Genomic DNA, 14,630 nt, shown 5'->3' on the forward strand with positions numbered 1-14,630 from the left:
TATGACCATGACATGATTAGCTTTTACTTTTACAATCTATTAATTGTCTGTATTGTCGTTATGATAAACAATGCTAATGTTAAGTGCTGAGCTTTTGACCATTGTGTCTAGAACATAAAAGCTGGTGCGTGTGTGTTTTATATTCATCTTCATCTTCAACTGTCAGCATCATTGAGCATGCACCGCATCCTTTAAGCAAGCCAGTGGTTATATTTATGATGTGTGTGTAGAGCATGGTGTGTAAGGGAATTTAAACAGACAGTAATAACTTGGAGAAGACATACATGCACTGCCATCATTTCACTTCAGTGGACTCACTGGGTGCTAATGAATGTGCTTTTACACACAGACACGTGACTACAAGGCAGCCTTCTTTGTAATTCTCTGGCATGACTCGGCAGCCTCACAGCCCTGATCTGTCACTACCGTAACACATATACAATCAAACACAGCAAGAGAGAGCGAGAGAGAGACTTTGAAAATAATAAAATGTAATACCTTACAAAGCTTTGTCTCAGGATAAAGTTAACGTCATTAATTCTTAATAAAACATATAAATCTTTATATTTGCATGCATAGATCTTAAGCACCAGCGTGCAAAAGAAACCATATTTTACTTGAGTTTTCAATCTGATTTTGCTGTCTGAATTAAATGCGATGAGATGGAAAAAAAACAATACAATGTATACTGTATAATAATAGGAAGACGGCATATACTGAATTGGCCTTGTGGGCTGCATGCAAAAACATACAGTGCATGCATATAGAAGATATAACAGAATACTGTACATTTTAATCATTCAGAAAACTCACAAACCTGTAAATTAGACTCAGTCTTGATGAATCCTTCACTGAATGAACATCGATTTTATTACTTAGGCCTACTGTTTGCATGTAGTACCTGTTAGGGCCATTTTTCTAGTTGACTTATAGTCATATATTTAAGCCATTAATCTTTAATATAGCCTATTGTGCACTCAAACACACCCACACACACATAAAATCACCCACAAAAGTATGACCACGAGTGTGTCAGAAAACCAGGCATCTTCCATGCAAAAAGGCAGCATTATTCAATAAGAGGAAAGAAGGAAGTGACAGCATATTAAAGATGACATACAGATGCTGATGAGCTGAGAAGATATTTCAGTCCAGCTGAACAGTCAGCAGTGTCTGCTCGCCTTAGCTCAGCTCTTATGTGGATATGAGAGAGAGAACGAGACAGTATTGTCAAGTTGTGCATTGAGGTTCATTTGCATCTTTAAAAAGTGTTGCCGCTCTGTCGCTTTGTGGGTAGATGTCCCACTAATTCCCAGGATCTCTTAAGGTATTTTTCTCTGTAAGTAGGAAAGTACAGTTCATGTGAGATTTATGAAAAAGGAACATTGAATTATTGATGAAGTGGAGGTACTCTTCCCTGACTTGTTCTTCTGTAGCCCTGGTAGAACCGCAGGCACTTAATGCATTTAACTCTTAGAGAGGAACATGACAACTAGTTATGTTTGAAGCAGGGCAGAAACAAAAGATACAGCTCAAAAGCATCGTATTTTATATAGGACATAACTCTTGTTCAGCTCTACTGCTTTGACCTGTTTTTAAGAATTTTTACATGAAGAAATGTTCTTAAATGTTTTCAAAGAACACCCAAAATTTATTGGAGGTGTGTAGAAAAAGTACCTGGGGCCAGATTCAAGAAACGTAAAAATGACCCCTTTTTTCTAATTTAATAATAGATTTAAGAATATTTTGTGTTCCAGTTTACCAAGAATTGCACTTCAGAATGTTCTTACAAAACGTAGAATTTGAAAATTTAAGAACTCAGAATAAGAACTTCTTACCTTGTTCCTTAAGATTTTCATGAATCCGGCCTCGCCACAACTTAATTGCAAAAAGCTTTCAGTCAAGGACTTTCTGCAGGCCTTAGAAGAAAACTTTAGAAGAAATCCCCACACTCTAACTTGCAAAAACTTTATTACAAAACCGCTAAAAAACACCCTTAGGAAGGCTTGACTGAAGTGATCTTGTAAGTTTTTGCAAGCTACAACAGACTGTGGGGCTTTTTTCCTGCAGTTTTCTTGTGTGAGGGAAAACGTTTTATATTTTCAATAAATTTAAAGAGAGACAGCTGTAAATTCATTTAAATGCATGTTTGCTGGAAAATTGTGCCATTTGGTGCAGAACATCAAAGATTTGTTTTTAAATTTTGAATTCATTCCTAATAAGGCATAATAGGGAGGCAGTCTTTTTTTAATTGTTCCAGTGTTGATGAGGTCATTGTCATCTAACTTTCCCGACATCCATGTTTTGTGTTGTGATATTTGTGCAGCACTCATTTCCACCCCCAACACACACACACACACACACACACACACACACACTTCTAAAGCACAGAGATTTGTGTAAGCGGTCGTGAGCAAGGATAATCTGCACAAGACAAGCTGTAAGAGGAGGGGAAGTGGCATTGTGTGACAGATCTGTCCAAGCTTAACACTACACATACACTATTTACATTATGCATGTTAAATAATTGCAAGTTAAATAAATACAAAAATGTGTGACCTGGCAAACTCTGCTAATAATGAAAACATATACCTGTTGTTTTTTAAAAGCAACATGGCTTGTGTTTTAGTGTGGTTACACAGATACTTTGTACCTAATACTGATAAAAGAGGTTTATCTCATGATGGGATGTTTATAAGGACCCTGTCTCCCCCTGATCTACCTTTATATCCCTTTCTCTATCCTGTTTTTCTCAGAATTCCCTTGTGAAGAAACAAAATTGGTTTCATACCTTGTTATTGATAGACTTGGTCTGTTGGTCAGAGAGAAAGAGTGAAAGAGGGACAGTGAAGAAAAAAAGTGACAGAGATAAAGACGGTAAGCACAGAGCAGACTTAAATGGATAGCTTACCCAAAAAAGAAAAAATTCTGTTATTATTTATTCTCTATCATGTATTAAGAAACCTGTATGACTTTCTTCTCTGAAAGCGAGTTATTTATATAGTGTATAAATAAACATAAAACTATTTAGAGTTTTTCCATTAAAAATACTTCATTCTGTTTTAGTCTGCTTTTGTATTACTTTTTTATACTAAATATAGTGCATATTGGATGAAATTGAATATTTAATTGTTTCTCCTTTTACATTTTTATATGTAAATTACCTTTGCTGTCATCTATTCTTTAAAAAAAAAAAAAAAAACACTGTGTAGTTGAATCTTTAGCACAAATGAATGAATATCAATGTTTCATACTGTACCTTGTAGTGCTGTGATTTGGCAAATTCTATAATTTAAAATAATTGATTTCCATTTTAAGAGTTGATTTTATTAAAACAAAATAATGAAAAATGTATTGGTTATTAAATATAAAAATAATTATTGACTTAGCAGTGTCTACCAGAATTATTTTTTTGTGCATTCCCATATTTTATAGTCCCCATCCACTTTCATTATATAGAAAAGGGCAGCATGGACATTCTGCTAAATCTTCTCTTTCTTCAACCCGAGGGTTATTAACTGACAACAGAATTTTGGATGCACTATTCCTTTTAGACTTGAATGTGTATAGTGACTATACAGAAGTGTTGTATACAGTATTACTCATCATCACTCAAAACCTGTAGGGCTTTGTGCTTTTTTGGCTACAGGCATTCAGAACCAGTTCGATTTACAGTCCCACACAGATGAAGCTCTAATGCCGCCATTCATTCTATAGCAGTGGATAGCAGGACAAGCGCCATTTAGAACTGTTTTTTAAAAGGTCTATCCATCTAACACAGACAATGAATATAAATGATAACATTTCTGTTACTCATGCCATAGTCAGAGTAAAGTGAAGAGAGAGTGCCGCTTATAGACTGCATTTGTTTAAGAAGCATGTCATGTGGATGGAATAGCGTGCAATAAAAATGTTAAGGAGGGGTGGGTGAGAAGTGCTGATGTAGATGTATACTTGTGGCTCTCCGACATGCTGGAGAAGTAAGAGTCTGACAAATGTAATTTCACAGCCTGCAGAACACACATAAATGTGCATGTGTGCACACACATAGATGCACGCAAACTGTAAGCATACTGACATTTACATGGACTGCTCTAGCATGAGTAGTCCCAGCATCCCCATGAAACCAACTAACTCTAGCATTACCAGAGAAAGAAAGAGAACAGCAGCTATATCAACCAGGAACCTGTATGAACTGGTTCTTTTGGATTTATGAGTCACCCTTACAAAATAAATGGATCAAATAAATGCAGGCTTGGTGAGGAGAAGAGACTTCTTTAAAACACTAAAGATCTTATGGTTCAAAATTTTGACTGGTAGTGTCTATACACACACATACACACACACACACACACACACACACACACACACACACACACACACACACACACACACACACACACACATATATATATATATATAAGCATGTTGCTAAGTAGAAATGAACATTTTGAACTATTATTTATAATTTATATAATTTCTTTCTTGAACAATTTCTACTGTTTGGTTAAATTGATTATTAATAGAATATACTATTTTTTTTCCCCTCTCACTTTTTCTGGTTGAAATGATCTGTGGACCCCTGGTGGTCCTGGAGGACAGTTTGAAAACCCCATTGGGTGTTTGTTGATTTTGTAAATGTGTAGGTGTGTGTAATTGTGCTGACATTTACTTACTTCCTGTTTGCTGAGGATTACCTGCAGCGCTGTCAATTTGGCAGTAGCTTTGTCACTCTCCCTCTCTCTCTCTCTCTCTCTCTCTCTCTCACACACACACACCATCAAACTATAACTGTCACACCAGTGGGGTTTAGTTTTTGTTTGATTTTTTGGCTACCAAATGTTTCCACCCTCAAAGAAGAGTGTTAACATATGGCATGGGAACATGTAAACACAGCTTCTTGAGGTGCCAAAGACTAAATTCTGTTGAATTTGGCAGCCTTTTTCCAACTTCCGAAAATAAAAAGCCAAAGTCTTGAAAAAAAAAAAAAAAAAACTTGGTTATGTCCCAAATCAAGATCTGCTTTTCCTGAATGAAATACCAGAGCCTTTCAAGGCAGCAAAAGAGCAATGTTAAATTTTTAGGTAAGTTTTAGACTTAAGTTCTGTGTAAAGAAATAAAAAGGACACAATTCAGAATTTAAATTAATATACACTATCATTCTCAAGTTTTGGGGAAGCATTGAATTTATCAAAAGCGAAACTAAAGACATTTATAAAATTACAACAGATTTCTTTTACAAAAATAAGAAGCAGCAGAAACTGTTTTTAGCATTGATAATAAGGGTTGTACTTTAACGAACTCCTCCTAGAGATTTATTCAGATAAACACCAAACTTGGTCAGTGTAATCTAAAGCCCTTTGCGATGTTAAATTGCGAAGATCTTGAGGTTTCGTTAAAGGGCGTGTCCATGGCGGCCGGACAAATTTCGATGTTTCGCCATGAAAAAGGAAGTTGCTGTAACTCAGACATACAATGTCCAATCTGCCTCAAACTTCACATGTTAGATAAGACTTCTGCCCTTAACAGATCTACATGCCCATATTCAGTCATAGTCATAGCGCCACCTACTGGCAACAGGAAGTGTCATGTTTTACACTGCAAAGAACTACTCCAAGAAATTTTATGACATTAACATTTTATTTTGGTCAGTCTAATCTAAAGGTCTTTGCAATGTTAAATTGTGGAGATCTTTAGATTTTATTAAAGGGCGTGTCCATGGCGCCATGACAAAATTTGATGTCTCGCCACATCAAGAGAAGTTGTTGTAACTCAGGTTTGAAATGTTCGATATTCCCCAAACTTCACATGTTCGATAAGACTCCTGGCCTGAACACATCTGAAGGCCAATATTCCATTATAATAATAGCGCAACCTATTGGCAACAGGAAAATTGGCACATATAAATGACTTATATTAATATAAATTCCACTTATATTAACGATTTGAAATGCATATTTCTCACCTTCACCTTTAGCTAAAGCCACACGATTGCGGTGAGCCCGGGTGCGAGGGCCCTTTCATCGCTGCTTGCAGCTTTAATAATAAAAATGTTTTTCTAGCAGCAAATCAGCATCTTAAGAGGGATTTCTGAAGGACCATGTTATGCTGAAGACTGTGTGATGGCTGCTGAAAATTCAAGTTCGCAATCGCAGGAATAAATTATATTAATTAAACTATATTAATGTTTTTAATGTATTTTTGACCAAGTAAATACAGCTTTGGCGAGCAAAAGAGACTTATTTTAAAGAGTTTTTAAAAATCTTCCCAACCACAAAATTTTGAAATGCTAATGTGAAAAACAAGACCAAACACAATTCATTATGCAAATATTACTTTGACATCATTGTACTGAGTAGATTTTTCTTTTCTACTGCACTTGCCGGCATTGACCTAGTCTAACTCTTGAAGGTCCTGCTGTCTCTGACTTTCTCTGGCTTATTACAAAGCAATAATGTGTTAATTCAAAAACAGGGCATTAGGGACCCATCAGTCCGTTACTTTGAGAGCCTGTGTGCCAATGTGATGTAAGAGGTCAAATTTCAGAGCCTTATTGAACAGCACTCTGGAGGAAACGGCACAAACTGGAAAATGATTGGGAAGCTGGATGAAGATTAATGATTAGAAGCGCATGAAACAGATGGAAGGAGACGACGCAGAGAAATAGAGAGAGATTGAAATGGCACTCAGGTGAAAAACGGGTTTATAGAGGTTTGAAAGTTTAATGTGAATGTCTGACATGTCATTTTCACTGAATGTCATCTCTCCCGTCCTCCTCAGGTGTTCTAGTTTCTCTACTTCCTATGAAAAAGGAAGTTATTTATTGTGCTTTTGTGTGCGTTTCATCATGGGTTTGGTAACAGATTTAGCCAATCAGCAGACTGTATTATATCTATGACAGCCAGAGCACAGGGGGGACTTGAGTCTGACAGATGGCTGTGTTATGTGTGTGTGCATGCATGTTCACACTTTGCATGTGTCGCGGGATAAATGTCGCAGTTTTATCCGTGGATGCGAGCATATTTTTATTTGTGTTTACAATTGTGTATGTGTTTACACTGTATCTTTGTGTCTTAAATAGCGGATGTAAGTTTAAGTGTGTGCATGTCTTGTGTGTGTGTGTTGGCTTAAGATTCAGAAATGCCAGGAGGTCCGAGTGTAAAGGCTATATCACAGTGTGTTTTTCAGAGCAGCCATGGACCACGCTGCACTCCACACATCCCAGCAGGTCAGTGCCTCTGCCCTCTGCACACACCAGCCAGTCAACAGACCCCTCGATGACAAATATACGAAGAAATGAAGTCAAAAAATGAAGTCACTCTGGACTACAACACAGTTGTGACCATTTGTGAGTCATAGAGTAAAAGGCTGTTTTCACAAGATGCGTTCGTTGTGTAATCGTTTATCTATGTGAGCATGTACTAGATTTATTAGTTCAAGCTGCCATGTCAAGTTAAAAGTCAAATAATCTTTAGCTTTATACAATGTGTAGATTTGTTCAAAATAACTTCACAGTAATAAAAAGGAAAATAACAGAATCCGTGATGCAAACTTCTAATACAAGATTGAAATTTAAATTCTGCTGCAGAGAATCTCTGAATCTCGTTGATTCAGTTCAATACCTGTGTAGTTTTACTTATTATTAGTTTGATTCCGCTATAAACAGCTCTACAGAAGGCATATCAGTTAAGCTGATTCTGTTCAGTCAGTAACAGTCTTGTTGCAAAGTTTATCAATTATAAAACAAATTTGATTCAGCTATAAAGCAACCCTACCGAAGTTGTCATTACCCAGCTCAATTTAGTTCGTTTTGTTGCCATCCAAAGTTGTCAAACTGATAATATACCACCTATATTTACATTTTAAAGTTAAGCGCCCTCTAGCGGGCGTAAAAATAATGACAGTATCGCGTTGCGTCTGTCGTCATGAATTGACGTATAACGTCATTACCAATCAAAACGCACGTTTATTTAAATGCAATATGTGGGCGTTTTACAACGATCTCACAGTATTTCCTACATATTTTACTACTGTAGGTGGCTTATTCGTTCGAATGACCACACCTAACCCCACCCCTAAACCTAACCCTCACAGAAATCATGCTAAACTATGATTTATTGAGCATATACATTTTTGTGCACGTCCGTTCCCTGTGATCGAACCCATGATAGCATGATTACATATCAAGCTATTACGCAATAATCTACTAACTGAGCTACACGAAACGCAAACCAGAGGGCAAAAAAAAGAGTACAAAACATTAATATGAAAACGACCTTTTGCCGATAGGGGCGCAATTGTAGTATACGCTCTGATGGGTCGTATTTCAGGGATTTGGACAAACGACCTATACAAGCGTAATTGGTTGGAGGACAGGTTGCGTTTTTTAAACTCCAACTAAGCTATCCAATGGGGACAGTGGCAAGGAATCCAAACTAAATGTGGTTCAACTCCGTATGTAAACCATGTTTTGTGGTGTTAATAATTATTAATAATTCTGACAGTTTGCATATCAGTATTCATCTTGTTGTGATCAGGCCTTTAAACCTGTCACTATGATGTTAGGGTTTGTGGTTACTTGCCTGTTGTGATTTTTTGTAGTACTTTGCTTTGCAGTTGCTATGATGTTCCAGTTATAGGTACTTTGAGTGGTTTTAGCATGTTGCTACGTATATAGTTGCTTGGGATACTTGGGTGGTTGCTAGGTCATTGCCATTGCTAGGTTGTTCTGGTTAGTTATTTGCTCAAAAGTGTCCATCCCTGAGTCTCTTAATGTCCCCCTTCAGTGTCAGTCTGTGGGATTTTATATTTATAGCCAAATATTTATTTCACTACAAAAAGAACACAAAGTGCTGCTCAGGGACATCCAGGAACACATCTGTTTTTTGAACTTAATTGAGTCTGACTTCTACTTATCTGTGTTTAGAGAACTGCTTCACTGCTGAACAGTTTGTTATTTATCATTTTATAATGAGGCAGATAAAAGAGAGGAGCTGGAAATTACTGGGGAAAGTAATTGAGTATAAAATGTTTTTTTTTTTTTTTGTACTAACACTCGTTTCTACGTTTTCAAGAAAATGTGTTACATGAATTATAATCTGCTGCATGTTTGCTGTTATGTGTCAGCCATATTTGTCTTTTTCTCAGCATACACAAACACACACTCACTCCCACCAGATGACATTTCCCTTTTACAGATCTGTCTCTGACACACTGACATGGATAACTAATAACGCATAATCCCCTGGACGCCAACTCCAAACATCACTTATCAAATGAGCTGCTAAAGAGTGAAATTAAATTTCCAAACATTAGGAGAAATGAAATCATCAACAGTTGGCATTAATTTGTGCGTTATCCAATCTGTCATCTGTTTAATGAGGGCATGTGGATTACCATTTTCTATTTTGTTTGTTTTTTAACAGAGAATTTGTTATCAAGATTATTGTACATATTTTAAGAAAATAATATTGTATCATGGAGAGTACACACATGTACGTAAATATATACGTGTGTGTGTGTGTGACCCTGGACAACAATACCAGTCTTTAGTCTCAATTTTTCATCATCTGAAAGCTTAATAAACGTATGGTTTGTTAGGATAGAAGCAACTAGATACAACTATCTGAAAATCTGGAATCTGAGGGTGGAAAAAATCTAAATATTGAGAAAATCACCTTTTTAAAGTTATCCAAATTTAGTCCTCAGCAATGGTATCAAAAAATGTGTTTCCTTTCACAAATATTTGTTACTTGCTCCAAATATCTTTGCTATTTGTGTTGATGTGTCTGTATCCATGGAAATTCAAGCCAAGTGAATTAATTATTAAATAACTGAATTATTAGATAGGTTTATATGTAGAAAGTATATTGCATACAAAAAAGCATATGAGGTAGGGAGGGATATATACACATATCTCATTTAGGCGTGTATATATCCCTAACTCATATGCTTTTTCAAGGGCCCAGTAATTGATTTACAGGGTAATTTTTCACCTTTTCAAAATTCTGCACTTTGGCAAAATACACTGTTGTAATCATTGAAGCTGTCTACACTGCAAAATCAATCTCTTACTTACTCTTTTCTGCCCTTTGTGTTTCATGGTGATGGGAGAATTCACATATGCATATTCATAATTCGGTCAGTGAGTGTGCAGACTCAAAAACTTGTTTTCTGTGATGAATCAAAACATTTCTGATTGTGTATGATTAATTAATATTCAAAGCTACAACCAATGCATAAAAAGCTACTATAACTGTAATACCGTATTCAACTGTTTTCATCCATTTCACGTTTCACTGGAATAACGACAACCGCAATAAATTTCTTATTTGTGCAGAGGATTTTTTTTTGCCTCATTATCTTGAATTTGGGGGCATTTTTGTCAATGTTGGTTTTTTTTCTTTTCAAATCCCCATTATCTCTCAACACTCCATGTACGTATATAAAGGGGTATATATTTTCAATCAGCACCATGGACAGCAGCAAACCATATATTTTACAGTGGGGTCCAAAAGTCTGAGACTTATCGTTAAAATGCTTCTATTTTGCATTTTTATTGTTTAAAATAAAAAACCGCATTACAAATTGTACTTTCAGAATATTATTTTGAGTAAAAAATTGCTAAATAAATAAAAAATGACCATTAATATCAGAATTTGGTATTTGTCGCATCCCCTTCTGTTTAAATAACAACAACAAAAACAACAGCATTAAAGCCGCATTAACTTCATAAGTTTGTGTGAAAGCATGACATTCATCATGATTTGAATTAGATGCTGTTTGAAACATTCTTGTCAAATTTGCTAATATGATTAGAGGCCTAGAAATAATGCGGAATCTTAAATATGTATCCTTTCATTAAACATTGTAATGTTAATTTGTTTTAAATTGTTTAAAATGCAGCTTATTTCTATAGGTTTAAATAATGTTTTCACTGTGGTCTTCTTCTTTTTTTTTGTACCCTGCTGTATGTGAGGCATCTTTTGGCAGAGTGATTAACCGGCATTGACAAGATTCAGTGCCGGAGGATCATGATCTGATCACACACACGTTAGCAGAACATCCTCAGAGACCGAGAGTTGACAGATCGGACATGGCTGTCATCCCACTGTCCTCACTGTCCGCTTTTGTGTATGTATACATCAGAGAAAAGATAAGATCAAGCTATTGTGCATTTTTCTTTTTGAACCGATTGTAGTGTGGACTACATTATGAATGGATCTCGGTTATGCACGGGCTCAATGCAGATGTTGGCTATGATGATTCAGGTAGAGCTTCTGTTGGCTGTGTAGATGACAAAACATGTTTGTGTACGCACACAGCAGCTGACTGCATATGTCTGTGTGTGGAGGATCATATTCATATCACATGCAAATCACATGTAAATTCTTGCAGAGTGAAGTCACTGCGCAAACCATTTGTGTCTCTCTCTGTTTTATCCCAGCCTGCAATTATTTGATCAGAAATACAGTAAAAACAGTAAAATTGTGCAGTTCATTGTTCAAGTCATTTAATTTATAATAACTGTTTTGTATTTAAATTTATTTTAAAATGTAACTTATTTCAGCAGCCATTACTCCATTATTTACTATTTAAATGTGTAAGATTAATCACAAATATAGAATTTTACAGCAGTAGTCAGTGTTTTGTTTGTCAGGCATATATGGAATTAATAAAAAAGCTTTTTTTATTTTTTTAAATAACTTATCTTCTTGGAATTTCAAACACACACTAACACACACACACACACACACACACACACACACACACACACACACCAAAAAGGCATATTCAATTAGATTGCTATGGTTCCTAGAAGTAACAAATGAAACATCAAGGCATGTGCAAAGCCGAAAGATGCAGGTCATACTGTTGAGAGTGCATACTGTTGGCAGTTTCTCTCCAGCTGCTGACACTGACTGTTGCTTTGAGTGGCAGTTCTGCAGCGATGACTCTGTACCTCTGAGTGCACTTTTTTCCCTCCTTTTTTCATCTGTTATTATTTACTTGTTTACTTTCAGAGAAAAGTTGCCCCTCGGGGAACAATGTGTCTCTGTCAGCAGCCATGAAAAACATATGAGCCTTCAGATACTGTACACATACGCACACACACACACACACACACACACACGCTCATACCTACACAGCAAGTGTTAAAGAGATAATCGCATCAGTCTCCTTACATTTCCTCTCTGCAAAAGTCAATCCAACATAAATGATTCAATTAGAGAGAGAGGGAGTAGATAAGATGCTAGAAGTAATATGATGTAGGCTATACTTATAACAGCAGATTGTAGGCTCAAGAGAGTGTGGTTGTTGCCTAGAAGCACCCTTAACCGGCCTACAGTGCTCGAAAGCGAGGTTTCAGCTCAAGCATCCCAGGACGATTGGCACACTTGGAATGGATTAACGAACAGCAGTTAATCCATTTTGTAATCTTGTTTATAAAGAAGGGATGACTGAGCTGTAAACCAGCGGGAGACATTTTCAGGTCAGCGTCTTCTGCTGATAAGTGACTCTTTCTGTGTTCAATGTCCGCGCCTGCAATGCAGCTTTACCCAGAATCCTCAGCATGTGGGGACCAGCTGAATGGGAAGCTCTGGAGCTCATCCAGGTTTTAATATCCTGTCTCTGATTTTCTGCTTTACATTCCTTCATTATTTTTTATTTAAATTAAATTACAGTAAATTTCATTTCATTAGTGCCATCTCCTCTTTGTGTATGATTTCTTTACCTCTCATACCCTAAAACAGGGATCCTCAAATCTGTACCTCGAGACTTTCCTGCAGAGTTTAGCTCTGACCCTTATCAAGCACACCTGAGCATGCTAATCAATGCCAATCAATGTCTTTGGGATCATTAGAAAATCACAGGCAGGTGACTTTGATCAGAGTTGGAGCTAAACTCTGCAGCACATTGGACCTCCAGGGCAAGATCAGAGAAAAGGGGCCTTAAAATATGGATAATTGTCAAATCAAGTAAATTTCAATAAATCTGCAGTGTGCTGACAACTAAATATGCATACTTCTGTACTATATAGTATGCAAAACATAGTCAATTGAGTAGGAGGTCTGAATATGCAGCATCCCTGATACGATATAATCACAAAAAACTAAGTAATATACACACATACATACATACATACATACATACATATGCATACGTGCATGCTGTCACACCCCTGGACTTCTGTGTTCCTGTTTTGTTGTATTTTCCTTCCCCATGTGCTCCGTGACCTTATTCCGGGCACCTGTCAACGCTAATCAAGCTCCCTATATCTTTGCACTCTCCTTGCTGTCACATTGTCTGGTCTCACAGTTAGCTATGCAATCCTTACTTGTTGTTACTTACCTTAAGGATACTCCACTGCTCCGTTCCAAGTGTTCACATCAGCACCACTCTTCCTTTACTCCTCCGGATCATCTGCAAACATTCTCCAGTGCTCCATCGTCTCCATGCTTCACCGTTCCCCTGGTATCCCCTGGAAATGTAATAGGACTCAGTTACTCAGATAAGACCCTCTAACCCTTGCTACTCCCCAAATACTCAGCTGGACTCTTTTCCATGTTTTTTTTCTACCTGCCAGTGTTCAATAAAAGCTGCTGTTATTTACACTTACCACTGTGTCCCCCTTGTATAACTGCTGACAGGAGACCAGACCATCATATTTTAATGCGAATTGGAAAACCATGGAAAATCCTCTATATTCCCTTGTTCAGAATGGCTGGCCAATGGTAGATTTCGTTTTGGAGTTCAGAGAGCTGGCCAAAACTTCCGCGATGGGCGAATCAGAGCTGACAGCTTTGTTTTGAGGAGGCTTAGACGACCTGGGGTACTCTAGAATGGGGAGTGCTTTAGGGAGTAATGTTCCTGAGCCTATTCCTTTATTTCAGCCTAGATCCCATTCTTGAGCCAATTGTCCCAATATCCTCTACCATGAGAAGGAGGCGGAGAAATTATAAGCCTCCAGTGTTGGCTCCAGCCCCTGAGACAGCTTCAGTGTCGGCTCCAACTCTTGAATCCACTACAGCCCAAACTAATTTTGAGACCAAGCCCAGAGAGAACTCCTATCTCAAAGTCTGGCCCAGGGAGGGCTCCTGTTACCATGTCCGGCCCAAAGAGGGCTGTTGTTTCCATGTCCGGCCCAAGGAGGGCCTCAGATCCCGAGTCAGGCCCAGAAAGGGCTCCTGTTCCCACATTTGGCCCAGAGAGGGCCTCAGATCCCGAGTCAGGCCCAGAAAGTGCTCCTGTCCCCATGTTCATCCCAAAAAGGGCTGTTGTTCCCACGTTAGTCCCAGGGAGGGCCTCAGATTCTGAGTTTAGCCCAGAGATGGCTTCTGTTTCTGAATGCAGCCTGGAGTGGACTTCTGATCCCAGCCCAGAGCAAGTTCTAGCCAGGGGATCTGGAGTCTTCCCAATGAAATGTTTTTTTTTGGTGGGGGGGGGGGGGGCTATACGCAGGGGCGGGGATGAGTTTCGAGGCCACGGAGGCCACTCTGCCATTGCTCCCCAAACTACCTGGTTTGCCATGACCCCCCGAACTGCCTGCCTAATATAATTAACTTCATTTTTTTTTTTTTTTTTTAGACAAATGCCTTGGAACATTATCAGTCTAAGAGTGGTGATGT

The 14,630-nt window shown here is 37.7% G+C and overlaps 1 protein-coding gene across 6 annotated transcripts in view; it reads left to right on the forward strand.

Annotated features, from left to right (window-relative positions):
- Positions 1–14,630, forward strand: part of dlgap1b (discs, large (Drosophila) homolog-associated protein 1b) — a 120,916-nt gene that overhangs the window by 4,886 nt on the left and 101,400 nt on the right. For 2 of the 6 annotated variants that reach the window (XM_052596477.1, XM_052596475.1), the window contains exon 1: positions 6,931–7,228. The exons of 2 other annotated variants lie outside the window; for them this stretch is intronic. The gene's annotated coding sequence lies outside the window, so the exon portion shown is untranslated. Of the gene's footprint in view, positions 1–6,929; positions 7,229–14,630 lie in introns of those variants that run through there. 2 more of the 6 variants (XM_052596474.1, XM_052596478.1) reach the window with 2 other exon arrangements.

This window comes from Carassius gibelio, chromosome B24 (genome assembly GCF_023724105.1).
Source record: "Carassius gibelio isolate Cgi1373 ecotype wild population from Czech Republic chromosome B24, carGib1.2-hapl.c, whole genome shotgun sequence".
Classification (NCBI taxonomy): Eukaryota; Metazoa; Chordata; class Actinopteri; order Cypriniformes; family Cyprinidae; genus Carassius; species Carassius gibelio.